Below are 14210 nucleotides of genomic sequence, written 5' to 3' on the forward strand. Positions count from 1 at the left end.
AGTTTATTGATGCTAAATAAAAAATACACACCAATCAGAAAAGGAAACCAGGTAGTTATTATGCTGTTTGAAGGCAATGTATATTGCCACCTGATTAAGATTTTGGAACCTAGTTTTAGTGCTCCTATTGGAAAGACTAAGGGCATCATTAGGATGGCGGGCGGACTTTGTCTGCCCGCCACCCTGACGTAAAAAGGGACCGCCCGCCATCAGTGCGGCGGTCCCATGGGGGTGATTAGGATGCGCCCGGCGCACTGGCGGGCGCACACTGCATTTTTAACATTGCAGCAGGCAGTGCTTTCAGCATCACCCGCAGCAATGCCAAAAATGCATGTTGTGCATATGCATGCACAATGTGGCTGGCACCGCGCGGTGCCTGCCATGTTGTGCATGCACATGCAGGGGGTACCATAGGTACCCCAATGTGCCCCCCACCCCCCCAACATCCTGGGGGCCCGCAACGGGCCCCCAACTTAAAAATCCGTATGACTTTCCGTGGTGAAAGGCTGCCTCCCGTCTGCATCTTAATATGGATAGCGGTGTCTAGCACACACTGCCACCATATTAAACCTTTTTCCGCCGGGTTGACTCGTCGACCGGACGGAAAAGCGTCGGACTGTCTTCCCGTCCGCCGCGGTACCCCCGCCATACTAATATGGCGGGGGGAAATGGGTGGCAGGCGGGGAAGGATGTAGGGCAGAACGCCACCACCATGCGGGCGGTGGCGATCTGCCCTACATCCTAATTAACCCCTAAGTAACTTGACCATATAGAAAAATAAATATACATTTTTTTTAAATATAAATTATATTTAACTTATATATTTAAAGTAATGTAAAGTTGTACTTCATGTTTGGAATCAACTGCTATTTTGGATAGGGATAATAACAGTAAAATGACAAATGACAACAATTAGTATTTAAAGACATATTTTAAAGAACAAAATATTGTAAACACATAATATATACATTTTTCTCATAGTTGAAGTACCAAAGAAGTACATAAATCTCTCTGACCAGGCTCATCCTTAGGCCACAGAGTTTGCATGTTACCCTCCTAGAAATATGATTTTCCTCTTCTGGGTGGGTGGGGGTGTGGGACAAAGCTCCAAACTATGGAACATTTGTGTTTCTTCTTCCACAATTTCCCTTGCGCAAATTACTTATTCTTAAGGACTTTTAAGGCCTGGTACCTCTTCTTCAGCTCTGTCTTTCATGATTCAGTAGGAAAATGGAGCTCTGACTCAGTAGCAAACGTTAAGACATTTTGCTTTTCTCGGAATGGTGGTGTGGCTCTTGTTGCTTAGAAATAGATACTTTTTGATATGGTTCAAGGATATATAAAATTCTAATCATTGGAAATAGTAGAGTACTTGTTAAGTTTCTAGAAAGACTGTGGAGTCTAATGTAAGTCATCAGATTTTAGAGGCTTAACTTTGTAAGTGCCTCACAAATTTCATGTAGATGTATCAAACAGTGCAAAGGGGTTTGGTTAATAATAAGTTTTAGCCCACTTTTACTTTTCTCCTGCCAAAGAATTGGCACAAATCTTGAGATAACTACAGTAAAGCAAATATATATATGTGTGCAGAATTTCATGAGGATTTCTCATGGGGCTAAAAAAGTATCAGAAAATGAACAGTTATAACCCCTCCCCACCTTTAAATTTGTCTCCACCTTCTACCTTCTTGATCTGCATGAAACCTGGAATCCCTGCACCGGGCTTAAATTGACTCACCAAGGAAAAACTAAGCATGCATATGTCTGCCAAATGTTTTTTTTTTAAATAAACACTTATTTGCCCCTTTTAACCATACTGCCCCGTGACTGATCTGCACTGAACATGACATATCATGAGTAAGCTAAATATTCTGTGAGGTGACAAATTGTGTGATGATCAGTAAAATGCCACCAAAGTAATTAGGGAATTAAAGATTTCATGACCCTCTTTTACCTTACTTTCCTTGATTAGATCACATTTCACCCTGAGATCCCTGTACTGTGCTTAATTTGGTTGAAGCTTGCCAAATTTGAGGCAGCTTTAATAAAATGTGCCAACGTGATTAACAGATAAACCCCTTTTTTAACCCACTTTTTAAAGCTACACCAGCCATGCATTTGCATGGAAACTCATTATATCAAGTGTAAAGTTTCGTGCAAATTTGTGATATGTCACTAAAGCAGTCAGCAAATTAAACATTACCTTTGTCCCTCCACTGTTTCTCTGCTTTTAACATCTGTATTTAACCTTAGATGCTAGGATTGGACTTAACTTGGTTACTTTGATCTATTAGACAGCACTAAAGCTATTAGCGAATCAATAATTCCCCCTCCTTTTACTTTGCGCCCCCTTGGTGGATCTACATGCACATTGCATAAGGATGGAAAACAAAATATGCTAAATGCTTGCTGAATTGTATGTTAACTTATCAAATGTTGTCATTATCATTACTAAATGAACACTTTCTGACCATCCCTTGTAACTGTAGTAATGTGGAGATACCAACTGTAGGCTGAACATACTTAATATCTACTAATTTTTGTGTAAATGCACTAAATTGTTATGTAATGTACATTCATATATATTACCTACTGGCAGTCGCCAGTAGGTAGTTATAGTTAGGACCTATGTTCCATAGGAAATCCGCAACATTCTATTTGGAATAACGTTGGCGCCGATTGACAAATCTTTGCAAAATTTTCCAAACTTTTGGCCAGCTCCGGTCCGCTCCTATCCTGAAAATTTCACGGTGATTCGTCAAGCGGGGGGCGAGAAAAAAGGGGGGTCCCAAAACACGTTTTCCCCATGCATTTTCCCATAGGACCTGTTGACGCAGCTACAGCCCGAACTGCTGAACGGAATTACACCAAATTTGGCAAAGAGGTAGTCCTTAGTTCATACTCGTGCCTTTTGCTTAAATGGTGTAAATCCGTTCAGTAGTTCCTGAGAAAATTAGAGTTAAAAAGATAGATATATCTGGGCGGAGCCTAACCACACATCTCATCGTGAGATCTGATTGGCTGTCAGTACTTCATCCAAGAAGTGTTGGCAGCCATCTTGGGACCAATATACATGATAGCACCTCATTAAAAAGCATTAATAGAAGGTTTTAAGACTTTAGTTACATTATAAATCATTTGTTGATGGTACCATACTCATTTTAGGAATTGTGGTGTGTTCTAAGGTTATTTTACCATGTGAAAAAGCCTTCTGCTGTGATATCATGAATCATGTTTGAGAGAAAACAATTTTCTCATGCTTTTCCCACAGAGGTTTGGAAGGTTATCTATAAGCTAAACTGAGAGCATATTTTCTGTAAATTCACATTATCTTTCTCAGTCATGTGAGAATGAAGTCTGACATTCTCAGTAAAACATGTACATCCAACAAGGGCAGAGACTGTGAGTTGATTCCTTTGTGTTCTACTGCAGCTTCCCAGAGTGTTCTAAAGAACAACTAGAGCGCTAACAGTCCTACTTATGACAAACGCATTGCACACCTGAAGCCATCTTGATTGAAATGAAGTGGTAACTCTTAAAACATTTAATTTAAAAAGGAACACAATGAGGGGGTTCATTTTGCCATAGAAAGTATGATTAGTGTTGCAGAAAGAAAAATTAGGACACATTTTGAGTGACTTCTCAAATCCTCTTCTATTTCATTAAAAAATTCTGACATGCAGACTGAAACATGCACTTTCAATACCAGCAGCAGACTTCCCTGGTGAGCAGTAGCTTTACTTTAGTGATCTAATAAGCAACTAGAGTGCTAACATTCTGAATTTATGGCAAATGTGTGACACATCTGAATGCCTTCTTGATAGAATCAAAGTAAAAAACTGAAAGTATTTCCTACTGAGGAGACTGTAGTAAATGAGGAAATTAGGAAACTTCATAACAAATAAGTCTCCCAAAATGGCCTCCAGAGACAAAAGAGCCCAAATGTAGCCCAAATATCACCCAGATGTAGCCCAAGTATAGCCCAATGACAGAATGTTCTAACGAACAACTAGAGCGCTAACAATCTTACTTATGACAAAAGTATGGCACACCTAAAGCCATCTTGATTGGAATAAAGTGGTAACACTTAAAACATTTAATTTACAAAGGAACACAATGAGGGGGTTCATTTTGCCTTAGAAATTATGATTAGTGCTGCAGAAAGAAAAATTAGTGCACATTTTGACTTCTCAAATCCTCTTCTATTTCATAAAAAAATTCTGACATGTAGACTGAAACATGCACTTTGAATACCAGCAGCAGACTTCCCTGGTGAGCAGTAGCTTTACTACAGTGATCTAATGAGCAACTAGAGTGCTAACATTCAGAATTTATGGCAAATGTGTGACACATCTGAATGCCTTCTTGATGGAACCAAAGTAAAAAACTGAAAGTATTTCCTACTGAGGAGACTGCAGTAAATGAGGAAATTAGGAAACTTCATTATAAATAAATCTCCCAAGATGGCCACCAGAGACAAAAGAGCCCAAATGTAGCCTAAATATCACCCAGATGTAGCCCAAGTATAGACCAATGACAGAATGTCCCAGAGTGTTCTTAAGAACAACTAGAGCGCTTACTGTCTTTTTTTTTTTTTTTGTCCTCATCACGCAAAGTTTTGAAGAATAGAGTGTTTATGGCAATCATATCCACTTTAAGGAGAAGACCTGCTCTTGGGCTATATATTCCGTGACCCTTACCCATTGCTTAGGTCAATTCTTACCCAGCGAAGGAGTATCCTAACAGCCCAGTCAAATCTCTCCAACGTGGCTTTCCCACTCTTTACGTAGGTGAACTTCTCTGTAACCAACAATCAAAACTATTAGTGCGCTTAATCATTGGACTTCCAATAATCGCCAAAACCTCAAAAATACTATGATTCCCGTATCCAGTACTGTTCCCAATCGTTCCAAAATTCTAATCTTTTACTATGTGGTTCAGCTCTATCCAATAGGTTTATTCTACGGACTGAGTTCAGCCACTCTTCTATACTCGGGGAAACTTGCTTAACCCATTTTATGCAAATCTCACGTCTGGCAACTAGAATCAACAAAAATAGCAAGTTCCTCTGTCTTTTAATGAGACTGGACCTCCCATTATCATCCAATTTTACCCCAAACAGAATAAAATGGGCGCTTACCTGAATTTCTTGATGGAGAACGTCTGAGAGGATCTTACCCACATTTTCCCAGTAGGATTGAAGGTGAGCACACTGCCAAAACATATGGACGTCATCAGCTTGCTCTTCGCCACATTTGGGGCAGCATCTAGGTCTCCCTTTATTTATTTTTGATAACCTCTTAGGCGTCCAGTATGGTCTGTGCAGAGTAAATAGAAAATTTTTATTCAACGGTGAAGATTTGATAACATCCCCAAATGCAGCCACAGATACTTGCCATAGAGCTGATGCATCCAGCGACGGCAGCGTCTTCCCCCAAATCTCATTTGGTAGTGTAAATTCCTCACGTCCTTCATCAATAAGCGCCCAATACCAAAAGGCTATTTCTTTCTTCTCAAATCTCCCTTGGAGTTTTGCCTCCATCTCTGTATTACCTATCCCATCTTCTTTTAATGTTTTGGTTCAGCTCGTTAACTGATAATACTTAAATTTGGATAGACCCCTATTTTTCAAGTCTACCAGCCGGTCCCAATCAACAATCTTAGACCCAGATAGTAGTTGCCCCCATTCCAGTACTCCACTTCCTCTCAACGGGACCGATAACACATCCTTTAAACATTCTGGCGTGCCGGACGAATCCCAGATAGGGGCATGGTAGCTATAAGAAGGGATTTTCCATAAACGCCTTATCTGGACCCACAATTTAGCAGCAGCTCCCAAAATTTTTAGTTTGATTTTCTTAAAGTACTTCATATGACCAAATTTGTACAAAAAATGGTCACCCTCCCGAGTTGTCATTGCTTGCATAAAAGTTGGAAGGGAACTGCGTTTTTTAAAAAGTACTGACATTCTTAAAATGGAAAGCCCTATAATACTGGAATAAGTCCGGGCTGGCAATCCCTCCATGCTCCTGCTTCCTTCTTAATTTCTTCCAAGAGATTCTAGCTCCCTTTGAAGCCCAAATAAAAGACATAATTTCACCCTGCATTTTATTGGTCCAATCTTTTTTAAATTCCAAGGGTATCAAGTTAAACAGGTACGTAAATTTAGGCAAGATCATCAATTTAATCAGGTTAGAGCAACCTATAAAGGAGAGAGGGAGGGCTTTCCAAGCATTAAGCAATTTTTTGGACTCTGATTGTACTTTATTAAAATTTATTTGAGGAATCTTCTTAACCTCACCCACAATTAGTATTCCTAGATATCGTATTTGATGTTTTACCAAGGGATCATTCATCTGAGTATTCCAGCACATCATCTCAGTTTTTTGTTGATTAATTTGATAGCCCGATAAACTTCCAAACTGCTGTAGGGTTACAGTTATTTCAGGAAGGGAACTCATCAGATCCTTAGTGAATACCATTAGATCATCAGCATAAAGTGCAACTTTTTTCTCCCAATTCCTACAACTTAAAGGTAGTATAGACGAGTTAGATCTTAAAGCACAGGCCAGGGGCTCTATATAAAGATTAAACAATATCGGAGATAATGGACACCCCTGTCTGGTACCTCTTTCTATATGAAATTTCTCTGTCAAAGACCCATTAACCAGCACACATGAGGTCGGGGATATATATAGCACTCTTACTGCTCTGATGAAATTGCTCCCCCAGTGTATAAGCCTCGAGGGCATTATGTAAAAAAAACCAATTAACCCTATCAAAGGCCTTAGCTGCGTCATAGGTGATGACTGCAAGGGGGAGTTTTTCCTCAACTGCTAGATCTATTGCTGTTATTAGTTCATGTGAAAGTTCCTGAATCTGTCTGCCCCTTATGAAGCCTTTTTGGTCTATATGGATTAAAGACCCTACCCATTTTCCCAATCTCCTTGCTAGCAATTGCGTAAAGATTTTATAATCACAATTTAACATAGAGATTGGTCTGTAGGATTCACAATGTTTAGGGTTTTTTCCTGCTTTTAATAAATTACATATAGTGGCTTCACTCCAAGATTTAGGGGGTGGCTGACCTCTTATAAAAATATCATTAAACAAGTTCGTAAGTTCAAGAACAAGTTCTTCTCTCAGAACCTTATAGATCTCGTTGGGCAAGGCATCAGGCCCTGCGGCATTAGCTTTCTTTAGAAATGTAATTACCTTGTTAACTTCCAGTTCAGTAAATTCAGCGTTGATTTCTTTCCTTTGCTCATCCGACAAGGTTTGCTTGACCCAGTGATTGGGATATTCTTGAGTAAGAACCTCACAGTTATTCATATCCTCTTTATACAAGGTAATTTACTGCGCTTACTGTCTTTCTTATGACAAAAGTATGGCACACCTGAAGCAATCTTGATTGGAATAAACTGGTAACACTTAAAATATTTAATTTAAAAAGGAACACAATGAGGGGGTTCATTTTGCCATAGAAATTATGATTAGTGCTGAAGAAAGATCAATTAGGGCACATTTTGAGTGACTTCTCAAATCCTCTACTATTTCATTAAACAATTCTGATATGTAGACTGAAACATGCACTTTTAATACCAGCAGCAGACTTCCATGGTGAGCAGTAGCTTTACTACAGTGATCTAATGAGCCACTAGAGTGCTAACATTCAGAATTTATGGCAAATGTGTGACATATCTGAATACCTTCTTGATGGAATCAAAGTAAAAAACTGAAAGCATTTCCTACTGAGGAGACTGCAGTAAAGGAGGAAATTAGGAAACTTCATAACAAATAAATCTCCCAAGATTGCCACCAGAGACAAAAGAGCCCAAATGTAGCACAAATATCACCCAGATGTAGCCCACATGTAGCCCAATGACAGAAGTGTGCAAAACACTTATTGTATGTGTATGTGCAGTTTTATATAGTGCAGACTTGTCAGGTATTGGAGTGCTTTACATGAGCATTGGTTACTGTAGTGGTCCAACCCCACGTGTGTAGGAGGTACAAGTAGACGCTGTAGACGTGGCCAGGTAGGAGTAGATGAAGTTTATTGAGATCTTAGGTGTAGAAGAAGAAAACCCAGAACAGGCCCCAGATCAGGCTCCACAATAGGCCCCAGCATAGGCCCCAGAATAGACCCCAGCATAAGCCCCACCAGGAGCAGCCTCCTAGCTGCTCAGCCCATCTTCCCAACTGTCTCACACACACCCAGGCACCCAAGCATTCCACTCACACTAACATTCTACGCGGAACACTCACACTGGCTGAGCAGCTAGGTACAGAATGAAAGGGAACATATTAACATGACCTGAGGATACTACACATCCTCTCCCTTTACACTGAAAATTAATAAAACCTAAACTAAACCCAAACTAAAATGAAAACAAATAAATACAGAAATGTACAAAAGATGTAAAGAGTCCATAAACCCAGGGATGCATAATGAAATACATCACGAGAAGGAAAACAGACAAACAAAGGAGGAAGGAAGAATGAAAGGATAGATGAACACACTAACACCATCCTCCTCCTTTAATACTGAACAAATTTAAATTTAAGAAGTGAAATAAGAGCTCACTTAAACTTAACCCAGACAAAAATACAATGGGAAGGACGAAAACCCAAGGAAGTACTTCTCACGTGAGAAGACTGTGGCGCAAAACCCAATACGCCACCCCTCATGTGAGTGACACTATGGGACTAAAATCCAAAAAACCACAAAGATTGTTTGGGATTGACACCCAAGTGTACAGAATACGTCGCATGGGACTAAAACCCAAGGACTTGTGCAGCATGTAAAACAGAAATGCAGCACAGTGTGGCATCAAAAGATGGCTACCCAGACACACAACAGCGAATATGTAAATGAAGGGACTCATACCCAACACAAACGTGACAAAGGTGAGACTAACACCCCCTTTAAATTTAGTAAATGGGACTGATACCCATTACTAATAACATAGGTGGGACTCTCACCCCCTATAACAGAGTAAATGGGACTGACACCCAAACTCAAAATAACAAAGGTGGGACTAACACCCCCTTTTAAACTAGAAAAATGGGACTAAAACCCATTCCCATATTAATTACTGTGAACGTGGGGTAATGGGACTAAAAACCAACTCCCATCCCTAAGCAGGGATAAAACTATCATTAAAGGAAATGGGACTAAAACCCACTCCTATCCCTAAGGCAGGGATAACATATGTGAAATAAGGGTCATGGGACTAAAAACCCACTTCCATCCCTAGGCGGGGATAAAATATCTGGAAAGGAAATGGGACTATAACCCACTCCTATCCCTTAGACAGGGATATAACATTTTAAACATGGGGACATGGGACCAAAAACCCACTCCCATCCCTAGGCGGGGATAAAATATCTGAAAAGGAAATGGGACTAAGACCCACTCCTATCCCTTAGGCAGGGATAACATATGTGAAATAAGGGTCATGGGACTAAAAACCCACTCCCATCCCTAGGCAGGGATAAAATAACTGAAAAGGAAACGGGACTAAGACCCACTCCTATCCCTAAGGCAGGGATAACATATGTGAAATAAGGGTCATGGGACCAAAAACCCACTCCCATCCCTAGGCGGGGATAAAATATCTGAAAAGGAAATGGGACTATAACCCACTCCTATCCCTTAGACAGGGATATAACATTTTAAACATGGGGACATGGGACTAAAACCCAGCCCATCTTCCCAACTGTCTCACACACACCCAGGCACCCAAGCATTCCACTCACACTAACATTCTACACGGAACACTCACACTGGCTGAGCAGCTAGGTACAGAATGAAAGGGAACATATTAACATGACCTGAGGATACTACAGTTACATCACACAAGATCAAATTAAATTTGGTTGTAGACATGGGGAGATTAAGTGATTAGACCAGAATCACAGAATGTTGAGCTGAAGCAGAAACTCCAACCTGGTTCCCCAGTTGCAAAGTCTGCAGCTCTGGAAGTAACACCACCTCCTCTCCCCTAGGTGCAACATTTAATAAGTGGTCAACTGGATAAAAAAACATAAAGATTACAAATAATTTAAAAGTTCTTTGTCCCTATTTGAAAACTAGAAAATATGTCCTCATTTTAGTATTTTAGAGCACTAACCATAATTTTTATGCAAATAAGACCCACTCATATATGTAATTTCTAAAGGAAATGCTCTAGGTATTACAGTTTTGATCACATCAAGATGACGTCAGGCGTTCCACACTTTTGTAATAAATATAGAATGTTAGCAATCTAGTTGTTCATTGGGATACTGTTGAGAGGCAGAGGCCAGGGGCACGGACTCTGAAAATTGAAGGCAGGTAGGAGAGTGCAGAGGCAACAATTTGACCACACTGGGCAGGTAGGAAGGGCAGTGGAAGCACAACAGACTATGGAGGGCAGTGGAAAGGGGGGCAGGGGCAACAAACCAACAATACAGGACTGGCAAGAGAGGCTGTGGCAATATAATAGACCATTGTGGGCAGAAGGAAGAGGCAGTGGTAGTACAACCATACATGCCAACAGACCCATTTCAGCCAGGAAATGTCCAATGTTTTTAAGCTCAAATGGGCTTTATTTGATCTGTCTCCTGTCTACAATCTCCTCTTTTTCAATGTAACTCAAAGGGGAATCAATACCCCAGTTTTTTTCAAAATCTCCCTCTTACCAAGTTCAATATGTTCGCAAGTATGGTACATTGGATCATGGTAGGCAGGAGGAATTGGGGTAGGGACATGGACTCGGATAACAGAGGACAGGAGGGACATGGAGAGGTGCACCAAACTGACCCTACAGGGCAGGCATCAGGGTTTGCAGCTGCACAATACACCACACAGGGCATGCGGGACGGGAGTGCAGCACAACAATCCATAGAAAGCAATAGGGAGGGGACAGGACCATGCACATGGACAACAGAGACCAGAGGGTAAAGAGGCAATGGTAGCTTGCTGACCATAACGGACAGACAGGAGAGAAAGCTGCAGCCTAATAGACCATAAAGGGCAGGAGGGACGGATCAGGGGCATTACAATGGAACAGACAAGCCAGGAGGGAGGGAATAGGGGTGTGCACATGGAAACAGAGGGCTGGGGGCAAGGGGGCAGGGCAGAAGCATGGAGGTCAGGCAGGATGGGCGCTAGAAACAAGACACACCATGGAGAGCAACAGTGAGACTATGATGGCATACACACCGACCATGGAGGGAAGGTGGGAGGGGGTCAGGGGCAGCTAGCTGACCACACAGTGAAGGTGGGAGGGGCCATGGCAGCACAGAAGACCATGCATGGCAAGCGGGAGGGTTAGTGGCAGCACAATGGCTATGATGGGCAAGAAGGAGGGTGCAAGGGCATGCACAAAGGACCATGGAGGATAGAAGGGAGGGTCAGGACCTGGGCACAGACAAGAGAGTTCAGGGGAAGGGGCCTCACAACAGACCACGTGGGGCAGGCAGGAGGAGCAGTTGCAGCACAACAGACCAGGGAGGGCAGAAGGGTGTGGCAATAAAATGGACCATGGAGGACAGGAGGAAGGGGATAGGGGCATGGCATGTGGACAGGCAGGGTGGAGGTGGTAGGGACAGGTTACAGTCCTTTGACAATGCTAGGCAGGTGGGAGGGGAGTGGCAGCTCAACAGAACACTCAGAGTAGATAGGAGTGGCAGGTCCATGGAACATGGTGGGCAAAAAGGATGGAGCAGGGGCATGCACAAAGACATCGGAGGGCAGGGGGAAGGAGAATAGGGGCAGCAAGCTAAGCACAGAGGCTAAGCAGGAGGTCAATGATGGGCCATAGAATTCGGCAATGGAGGGCAGGAGGAGTGGACTGGTACATCATGCTAAATGGAGGGCAGTGGCAGCACATCAGACCATGCATGGCAGGAGGGAGGAGGCTAGTCCATGGATTTAGACAACAGAGGATAGGGAGGAGGTGGATGGGGCAGCAAGCTAACTGTTCAGAGAAGGTGGGTGTTTTTAAAATGTGCGAACTACTTAAAATATGAACAAGTATGCAGCATAATCTCACTTTTATTCAGGAAGAAGAGGACGTTTGTGACTGTGACTCCGGGCTCACTTGGCAGAAACACCCCCTGACCCTCCACCCCCATCGCAAAATGTAATGCCCATGAAAAGGGTAGGTGGACGCAGTGTTATATAGAACATAGTCCTGAGAGCACGATTGAAAATGAAAACTAGATATAGTATATGGTATAAACTATGCACCAAAAAGTGTGATATAAGATGAACCGGGGCGTGAAATATAATATGCAATACATTGTGCGCAATGACAGATTCATTGGAGAGCGCGAGATAGCACAGGCACTAGCGCGTGCTATGCGATATGCGCCTTGGAGTGTAATATGCACAGGGCAGTGTTGTGTAACCTAACTAGTCTCTAAAGTTGTATTATAAAATATGTGCTGGGGAGTGTAACGTTGCATATGCACTGTGACAAAGATATGGATCCCAGATTGTAATATGTATGGCATAGCGCTGTGCGTTATAACATAGGCATCGAGGAAGGCACGTTAGATGGGGCAATATAACCCGTGCGAAGGCAAGTGTGGCATGACATATTCACTGGGTGGTGTTACAGTGCACATGGGCTAGAGAGTGTCATAGCATACTCACTAGCTGGTGGAATACAACACAGAGGTGTGTGGCACTCGGCGGGCACTGGTGGGTGTAACAGAGCATTGGGCTCAGCCAGGAGCACGCTGTGACTCTCAAGTAAGGTTTGTCTCCTTTCCAGAGAGTAAAATAAAAAGTATTACACATCCGGTGGTGGATGTGTGTTTTATTAACCGCGAGGGGGGTTTCTTGCATAGTTTGGTCGAATTTTTGTCGAATCCCCTTTGAATGGCTTGGTGTGAGTGTGTATTAAATGTGCCCGTCAATAGCTACCCATGTTTGTAAAAATAAACGACAAGGGTGTCTACTTGGAGAGTACCCACCGGCGGGGGCGCCGGGATTAGGCACGGTAGGGCGTCAGACACGTCAGAGCTTCACTAGCGGTGTAAATACATTCCACGTGGATTCATTGTATGCAACATCGCCTTTTAATGAATATCACGCAAATCGTCATGGTGATAGGTACATACGGTTTGTCCAGCATGTCCTAGTTGTGTTTCTGTAAATATATTAAAAAAATAAAATATTAAAAAACAAAGGCCGGCCTGAAGTACTGGGTATTTTAGTCCCAGCGGTGCAGGGGCACACACCCTAAGACTTCGGGGTTTCACCCTGTTCCGGACCTACAGAAACACAGAGTCTTCTGGGTGAAGTCAAAGAATCGTTTATTGGCTGCAGACCAATGACAGAAATCCTAGAAGTACAACAGCGTGTATGTTCTCAGGAGACTGCTGAAAATCATAGGAACGGACTTCTCCTTAAGTACAAAATATCATGCTTCAGGCATACATTCCTTGGTTTATGATACGGCAATATGCAAGTGTACATTACAAAGAAAAGGCAGAGTCATGATGACCATCCCACATTCCAGTTCGGCCAGCCCACAATGATTTACACCGGAAGGTTCAGATCCCATGTTTGGAGTAAATAGACCCCCCAATAAACATGAGCATCTCCTGTTTTGGGAAACAAGTAATAAAGCAAGAACAAGCAGGTGTAGAAGAGATTAGCCGGGGGATTGTGTAGAATGAAAGGGTTTTATGACGGGCCAAGCCCTGATACGAATCACAGGTGGACGGAGGAAGGGGAGCTCGTGAGACCGGTTTGACCCGGGGCAGCAGAGCCAGCTGCCCAGGTCACAGAGAAGTCAGAGGGAAAGCTCATGTACTGTGAGGCCCGTATTAACTCCATCATAGCCTATGTGAGGGCAATGATAAGATGGCCACTGCTTCCAAAATGGAACCCGCGTAGTTGAGCAGAATACGTGTACACAGTGCGTTCGTAACTAGAACGACACGCAAAGCACTCGTACGTGCCGCATTTACCATTTGCGGTTCGCTAATATCAAGATAGACAGGGGTAGGGCCCTGTCCCCTACGCGGTTCCCGAATATTAAAGTACGACAGACCCTCCTTTTGCCCTTACATAGGCAATCACTATACTCATTTTAATCCGAGTCTAGGTCAATGTTCGCAAAGTCATGGAGATGTTGCTGTAGCATCATCCTATTACTTAGCTCGTCCCTTGATACAGGTTTCCTTACACATAAGGTAGCACAGAGGCCA

The sequence above is a fragment of the Triturus cristatus genome, chromosome 6 (assembly GCF_964204655.1).
Source record: "Triturus cristatus chromosome 6, aTriCri1.1, whole genome shotgun sequence".
Classification (NCBI taxonomy): domain Eukaryota; kingdom Metazoa; phylum Chordata; class Amphibia; order Caudata; family Salamandridae; genus Triturus; species Triturus cristatus.